Below are 8,700 nucleotides of genomic sequence, written 5' to 3' on the forward strand. Positions count from 1 at the left end.
ATTATTAATTGATTTATAAATTAAACGTAAGTTTTAATTTGCAATATGCTTTATACCTTTACAATAATACAGATGAAAAATATATAAATGATACTCGAATAATTTACTTTTCATAAAAAGGATTTCAATATCTTCTGGGAGTTATTTTAAAATACTATATACTACATTTCTTAACACTTTGATAACATAAAAAAAAATTTTGTATAGAACATTGTCACGGTAGGAAAAGTAGTACGACTGTATTTCGAATAATTGCATAGAACGACCATTTTATGTTATATACAATAAAGGATAGAAATGCAAGAATTAGATGCAACAGTAATAGCACTGGCGGGTATCAAACATAGGGAAGCCAGTCACATTCCTACATCAACTACGGTCTTTTTAGCATTCAATTTCGTATTCGCATATCACACACGTGCATATGAAAATATATAAGTATACATGTGAGCCAATTGGCTTTTATAATGGCCTGATATTTGACAAGTGTATAGGCTTAAAAATTTTGTGTCACGAATTATTTCTTAGCAAATTATTTATTTTCCTCTCAACATAAAAATTAAGACATTTAAGGTGAAACAGTATGATCATTGTAACATTTGAAAATTCTACAAATATTGAGTTTCTCTTTTTTAATATGTCTGAAAATTATTATTTGGATAGGCTTGAGTAATTATCAACATTATAAAAATTCGTTAAAAAATACACATTCGTTAACAAATGAATTAACAATATAATTTTTTAGTATTTTCGTGTGACTTACTTTACAAAAATAATATAATATATGTAGAAACTATTATTATTTATTATTTATTAGTTAAATATACTATGTATAATATGCTTGTAATATGTTTTATAGGGAATATGTTTTTAAAAGGAATTTTAGTTTCATTGAAAATAGTGCACAACAATTTTAAATTTTAAACAAATAGGTTTTTCAATATCTTATTCTAGCTAAAATATAGAGGACAGAAATTGTTTAGATTAATAGATAAATTTGTATAGTTTCAAAATGAATACATAAATAAATAAATTTTAAATTTATATATTTTTTTTTTTAATTTTGCCATAAATTTATTAATCCCGCGTTTTAAATATGTTAGTGCTGATTTCAATGTGGTCACTGTACAAACTTAACTTAATCTGTGTATGAATTAAAATGTAATGTTTCGACTTTTATTGAACTAATTACCACACTTTTTGTTCAATTACATCACAATCATAATTAAACTATTACGAAATTTAATAAATCGCTTCAATTTTTATAATACTATAGATTTTATAATTCGTTGAATAAAGATAATTTACATTACTAATTGAGAAAAGTTATTGATGGTATTGTTACATTAAAAAATTAATATTTTTATATTCTAAAATATAATGAATGCTATCGTATATGATAAACAATTAGTTTAACATAGCTAATTTTACACAGTATGTATTTGCTTTATATTTTAAATATTTAAAAAAAAAAAATTTTAATCCTCTTTTTTCCGCGTTTCTTCATCTATTTAAAAATCAATATATCACACTTTCCTTACATTATAATGTATATCACAAAATTATCTAATAACATTTTAAGGCTATACCAAAGACTTAATACTAAATTAAGTTGAATTACGAAAATTACAAAAATTTATTTAATATATATATATTAAAATTTAATTTTAAATAATGTATGATAAATAGGATAAATATATGAGATAATTTCTATATAGATAAATACAAATAAATTATGATGTAAACCAGTATAAATAACCATTGACTAAATTGATGAGTGAACAACAATTATTTTAAAAGTAACAAGGTCGAATAGTAAATATTGGTCACTTTTGTTAAATTATATTACAATATCATCAAAATCGATACCTAATACTATAGTTACATTACCGTTTTTTAAAATGTTCGTTGTTAATAATAATATGAATGAAAATTCGTTTTTCTTAAAATCTGATTGTTGCAATTATATCTTTAATACACGAATTACAAATTTACAAATAAAAAATATTAAAGATATTAAAAAAGCATTATTTTCGTATTTACGTATAGAAGTAAGAAAATTAATGAAATTTAAAGCTCACAGGCATAATCTAGAAAGTTTGTATGTCTGAGGTATGACCTTCGCCTTCTGTTCAGTGATCTTTCATGAATGATATGCCGTTGAGTTAATGTCGTACACGGCTCATCAATTATCATGCAATATTATGATGACAAAAGAAACGGTAAAATCTACACGAATAAACTGTACAGGTGGTAACGAAATGACATAGAAACGATGTACTTGCACAAGTATTTGACCATACCTATATACGGAGCATGTACATAAATGGTTACCTTCATGTGCGTTACTTGTAGAACAAGTAGACGAAACTGAGAGACTATTACGTGCACGTGAATATATGCATAGGTAGTATTTAATCGAAGAGGTGATATCACAAATTAACAACTTCTAAAATCTGATTTTTATTCAAATGATATATAATTAAAATTTTGTCTTTAATCTGGCTATAATCTATTCTGCCTTTATTAAGTAAAATAAAAGTTGTGTTACACGTAAAATTACGTTATATCGTAGTTAAAATAATATAAAATATAACTAACATATTGATTTTAATAATTTGAAATATATAAATGGCGAATCTTAGTGTATAAAAGTAACTTCAACCTAAACATCATTCGAAAAAGTCATTATTATGACATTATATTTAACAAAACTTATTACACTATGTAAATTTATAAAGTTACTACATATAAGAAATCTTTAATACATTGTAAAATACGTTAATATACAACGTTTAATTACAAAAACAAATGTTAAATTCATATAGTTATTAATAATTGATTTAATAATTATGCAATATTTAATAGAAATAAAAATTCAGTTTTCATAATGTTTTTATTACATTAAAGCAAAAGGATAAGTAAATGAATTACATTGTATATTTCGCTTATAGTATAAATATTTTATAAATCTATTCAAATATAATTTAAAATAATACCATTTCACACAAACGGACTTCTTTAAAAATCTTATTGTGTTATATATTAAAATAGTTTTTAATGTTTTTTTTATAACTTTTGAAATATTTGCAATACAATTTATATTACACTCAATGCACATTTATAATATGGCTTAAAAATTTTTAAACGCAAATAAGTATTAGGGCACAAAAAATTATTACAAATCAACAACTATATCATGATCGTAAAGAACTATACTGCTAATGATGGAATTGACACAATAGCACACAAAACAGATCTGTAAAACAATGCTTCGAAGATATTACCGAATGATTGGATTGCAGAAGAGATGTCTATACACGGGTATGTGTGTATATTCATGCACATCTTCGTAAGAAAGGTACATTAGAGGCAATGATGGCACCCACGATATCAACCTCGGCTATTGATTTTTCTCGTTCGAAGTCCTCGTGGCGCCACCGACGTCGTTGATTATGCAGCCATATAACTATTTCCTATACATGCTAGCGCTTGCGTATTCCGTGTCCTGAACATCCTCGTATAATACTTCTGAGCTTTCACGTCAATCTTACAATACGCATAAATGGTTATTGTGCTTTTACTTGCCCCTGATGATGTATCACTCGCTCATTTTCTTTCTCTACTAACTTAACGCGCGCACGTTTCGCTATTTATAAAATGACTGCAGTATTAATTGGGTATTATAAATAAAAAATGATATGGCTTTAAAGTTTAATTTATAAAAATTTAACTTGTAAACATATGTATGAAAATATCGAGACCCGGTCAAATATTTTTTTAAATAATTTGCTTCCTACCGTTTAATAATATAAATTAGTGAAATAAGAAACTTTTTGCATAAATACCATATTCAAAATATGAATGATACTTATTTAATGAAAGTACAATAAATAAAATGCTAAAAGTATATTTGTACGTTATTTCTAACAGTGTATAATTAAATATATAATTAAGTCAAATTTACTTTACACGTCTAATCTACTCTATTTAATTTTATTTTTATTTATATGTGAATTATTAGCTTTAAGCTAAATTAACTAATAGATTTATTTCTATAATTTTAAATACAAATAAACCTTATCTTATTAATAATATAACGGCCTTATGAATAGTATACTAAAAAGATTTTAAAAACTAATAATATATTAAAAATTTCTATAATTCAGAAATTTATATAATATTTTGCATTATAAATTAAATAAAAATATGATTTCATAAATTTAATTTTTCCGAATTTCTAATGATTTTCCATTTTTATTTGCTTCAAATATATTGTATTATGACTGTATTTTAAATTTGCGTGTTTGTTTGCTTATTTCTGTATTAAAATATTTAAAATTAGTTTCTTTATCTATATTAATCAAGAATATATAAAATCTAATGAAAATATTAATTTACTTTTTACAAGTATTAAACAATTCTTTTTATCCGAAAAATTCATATTATTCACTAAGCAAATTTTCTTTATATTATAAACAAGCGGTATAACATAACAAAAATTATGTATTTATCGTACATACTATTAACATGTCTCACCAAATTTTGATAACATACATTTAGCAACATGCATTTTGTTTATACGTGTTCATATATACAACACTTATTATATCGCTTAATCTGTTTGACCTCCCACAAGGTAAAGAAGTTAAAATTTCTCCTTCTGATATTACTTTTTAACTGAGACGAATGTTATCAGTAATAGCAATATACGACTTCAAAATTCAGGCTTTATAAATATTCTCTTTTATACTTGTGCAATTCATATGTAGTTAATTCTAAGCACTTTGTATTTAAACGAGTAAAATTTTATTCATAAGAGTCAAAATTCATAAAACTATTAAATGTATATAATTATACTAATTTGTCATTTAATAATTATTTAATTCATATTATTAAATACAGTAATTATTTAAGTATACTTTTTAAGATTTTTCAACTTTAAAAAAATATTCTTGATTATATCACTTATATTATTATTTTATTATTTTATTTATAGATAAATTAAATGTTAATAATCGACTAAAAAGAATAAATTTTTAATAATTTAGATATATTTAAATCTATTATTTAGATTAAAGTTAAATTATTAATAAATATTACACATTTAAAAATCTTACAGAAAAGATTTTCTCCATTATGTTTTCAAACAAATATTAATAATTTAAGCACTCAAATTAAATTATATACTGTAAGATAAAAAAGATATAATTTTGTAAAAAATATATAAGAGTTATTCAAATTTTAATATCATCTCACTTAAAATATTAAAATTGTAAATATTATTTAAAAAACAAGAATCCAAAAACTTCAATGCATTGATTGCACTTTAAACTGAGAAAATTATGCTTATAAAAAAATTGGACATTTGATGTTTCATATATCGGACATAATTATTTATGAATATTATCTATAAATAATATTATTCATTACTCAGTCGGTATACCTTAGCTGAGTATTTACAGATTATCGAATTAGTAATTATTAACCGATTATTAATTTATTCTCACTTACGCAATTTAAAAATATATTTGAATATCTAAATCGATTTGTAAGTAAATTTGTATGATAAAACTTTTACATCATAAAATAAAAATACTATATTATAATACATAGAATTGCTTCCTTCCAGGCCATACTTATTAAGACCAATATGCAACAATACTTAAAAAATTCTATAGACATGACCAACTGATGAACAATGTTTTCTTTTATGCGGAATAATTAAGATCAATCAGAAATCAATTTAACACAATTATTCTTCACAAAATGCAATTTTATATGCAATAAAAGTAAAATGTTATATTTACTAAAACTTTTATAACTTATTATATAAAGATTGTAATTCTTTGTCATTGTCATTGTTGAAGGTAATAAACACCCTTATATACTTACTATTTATCAACCGATTTACAAATTTTTTTTTTGTTTTCACAGATTCTCTGTTATTGTAATCTTAAATAAAAATAATGACTTTCATCTAAATAAGAGAAGTTTTTATATATTTTTTTAAATTCTAAAAATATAAAAATGTAACGATAATCAATAGAATATATATAATCTTTCCTCTTTAATGGAATTTTGCATTTTGAACAACTTTACATACAAAATTTATGTTTAACAATATTGTTTAACAATTTTATAAAGTAAAAAGTTCCTGAATGTTAGATAAAATAAAAGATCAGATATTGCATATTACTAGATCCTTCAATTAGTTGTATTTGTTTACTTCTCAATTATTATGCAACTTAAATTTAACTATAAAAAACATAACTGATAAATGCTTTAATGATTAATCATTAGACAAAAATCAAGTTAATAATTTTTTTATAAGTATAGGTCAATATAATAAAATACAGTAATATTTACATATTGACTTTCTGAATGATTAAATTAAATTAAAGCATACAAACAATGTATTTAATCTGGCCTATTTGAATTATAAATAATTAATAATTAAATTATTAATTAAATGAATTATTAATAACAACTTGTATATTCTATCCATAATTAAATTATTTTAATACTTCTGAAATAACAGAAAAAATATAAAATTATTTTTTTTAAATCTAACGAAGAATAAGAATTTACAAGAACGTGTCAATATGAAGGTACAAAAAATTAGTTAGGATGCATGTAATAACATAATAATCAAACTATTTAGCTTGAAATAAAGCCATTCGTAATTATGCCAAAAATAATCTCATTGTACATATAAAAATATAAAGTATGAACATAATTAATATAAAAAATCAAGATGTTTCAGTGGTCGAATATCTATGAAAAAGAAAGAGAGGAGTGGAATAAAAATGGAAGTATTGGAAAAATGGAAGTGGAATAAAATTGGAGAGAGGAGGGGAAGTAGTGTTCATAAAATATTTGTACGTAATACTTAAAATATTATCTTAATAATATTATTTTATAACTTTTTAAAGTTTACTTTCAACATATTACTGAAAGAAATAATTTATCATATTTGCAAATTAAAAAATTTGAGTTATTTTATTTAATAATATTAAATCCTAATTCAATTATTGTATTTATTATTCTAATATAGTTTATTATTATAGTAAATACTTATTACGGTAAATAGTTAGTAGCTCAAATTATTAAATTAGAAATATTTAATTGTTCTGTGTAAAATTTGTTGGAATATTCATATATACAGACACATGTATATACACATAAAAATTTAATATAGTATATTTTATTCTTTTTACAGCTTTTTCAATATCAAGAAAAAGTATAGTTTTATTCATACACGACGGTAACTGCTTATTCTAAAAACAATTTTTCTATTATTATTATTATTATTCTAAAAATAATTTCTAAAAACACTATTGAAGACAGTAAATGACTCTATCGCTTATACATGCAAAAGTTTCCAAGAATGCAGAACTTTAATTTTCCAAATATGCAACGATATAAACTTGGTATAAATCAGTATCACTATTAAAAAAATTTGCCGGAAGAACAGAAAACTCACCGAAAGGAGAGATAACAGTTAAGAACCCTATTAACTCACACTTATACAGAAACATTAATAAATATATACATCGGGGACGGCTCTACGTCACGTCCGCATTTGAGTTAATCTAGACGTGACGACTACACCGCCGACCGACGGCTGCTTCTCTTGTTCTTTCGTTACTTATACGCTAAGCGCCGACTATTGTTTAAAACTTTTGTAAAATCAGAGCCGCCTCCAAGCCTTTTCATTGACAATTATTATTGGAATTCAAATCATATAAAGAAACATTTTTCATATGAATGCGTACTGTACTCATTTTTGTTAAGTAACGAATCATTACGTTGGAGAATTAAATTGAAAATATAGAGTTATAATTATTTTTATGTATGATATTCAATTCCACTAACGATTTTTTTCGTCGATAAAAACTTTTGATAATAACTCAAGTATTTACAGTATTCTAAATTTCATTCTCGCTATCAGTGAGCTTCAACGTTTATGATTTATATTAAATGTGATAACATTTTTATACATTTAAATCGAAGATCTCAAACTATATAATTTTTAAATATTGTATTGATTACAGTGTTACAGAAACAAATTCATTTCTTTTTGCTAATACTATAAAAATTGATCCCTATTTGTAATATTTTTATTTTATATTTATTTATATTTATATTTATATTTATTATATAGCTTATAACACTTCATAATAAAATAATTCTGATAAATATTATGATATAATTTTCGTTCCTAGAAAAAAATTTGCACAACTCACAATATACAAAATATACTTTTTACTAGCAATTTTAATATTTATATTGATGTTGTTAATAATATATTTATAATAATATCACTAAATTCTATATCATATTATTTTGTAAACTACTTAACAGAAATAATAATGATTTATAACATTTAGATAATGAATATGACTTGCAAATAAATTGTAATTATTAGAAAATTTATAAACAATTTTAATTTAAACACAAACAGATGAAAATAAATTTAAAAATTATTTTTTATTACTTTCAATAAATTTTGAGCGTATTAAAATATTCAATACTTGCGTAGAATTATAAACAATAATGCTTGAACAAATTATAAATCGAATATTAAAAAATAGGCTACTTGAAAGATTCATACAAAATAATTCACGTATTAAAGAAAAAAAAAATTCGGATTAATAGATTTAAATAGGTTAATTTTTTTTTTAATGGAACGAAATT

The sequence above is a fragment of the Ceratosolen solmsi genome, unplaced genomic scaffold (assembly GCF_000503995.2).
Source record: "Ceratosolen solmsi marchali unplaced genomic scaffold, CerSol_1.0 scaffold10, whole genome shotgun sequence".
Lineage (NCBI taxonomy): Eukaryota > Metazoa > Arthropoda > Insecta > Hymenoptera > Agaonidae > Ceratosolen > Ceratosolen solmsi.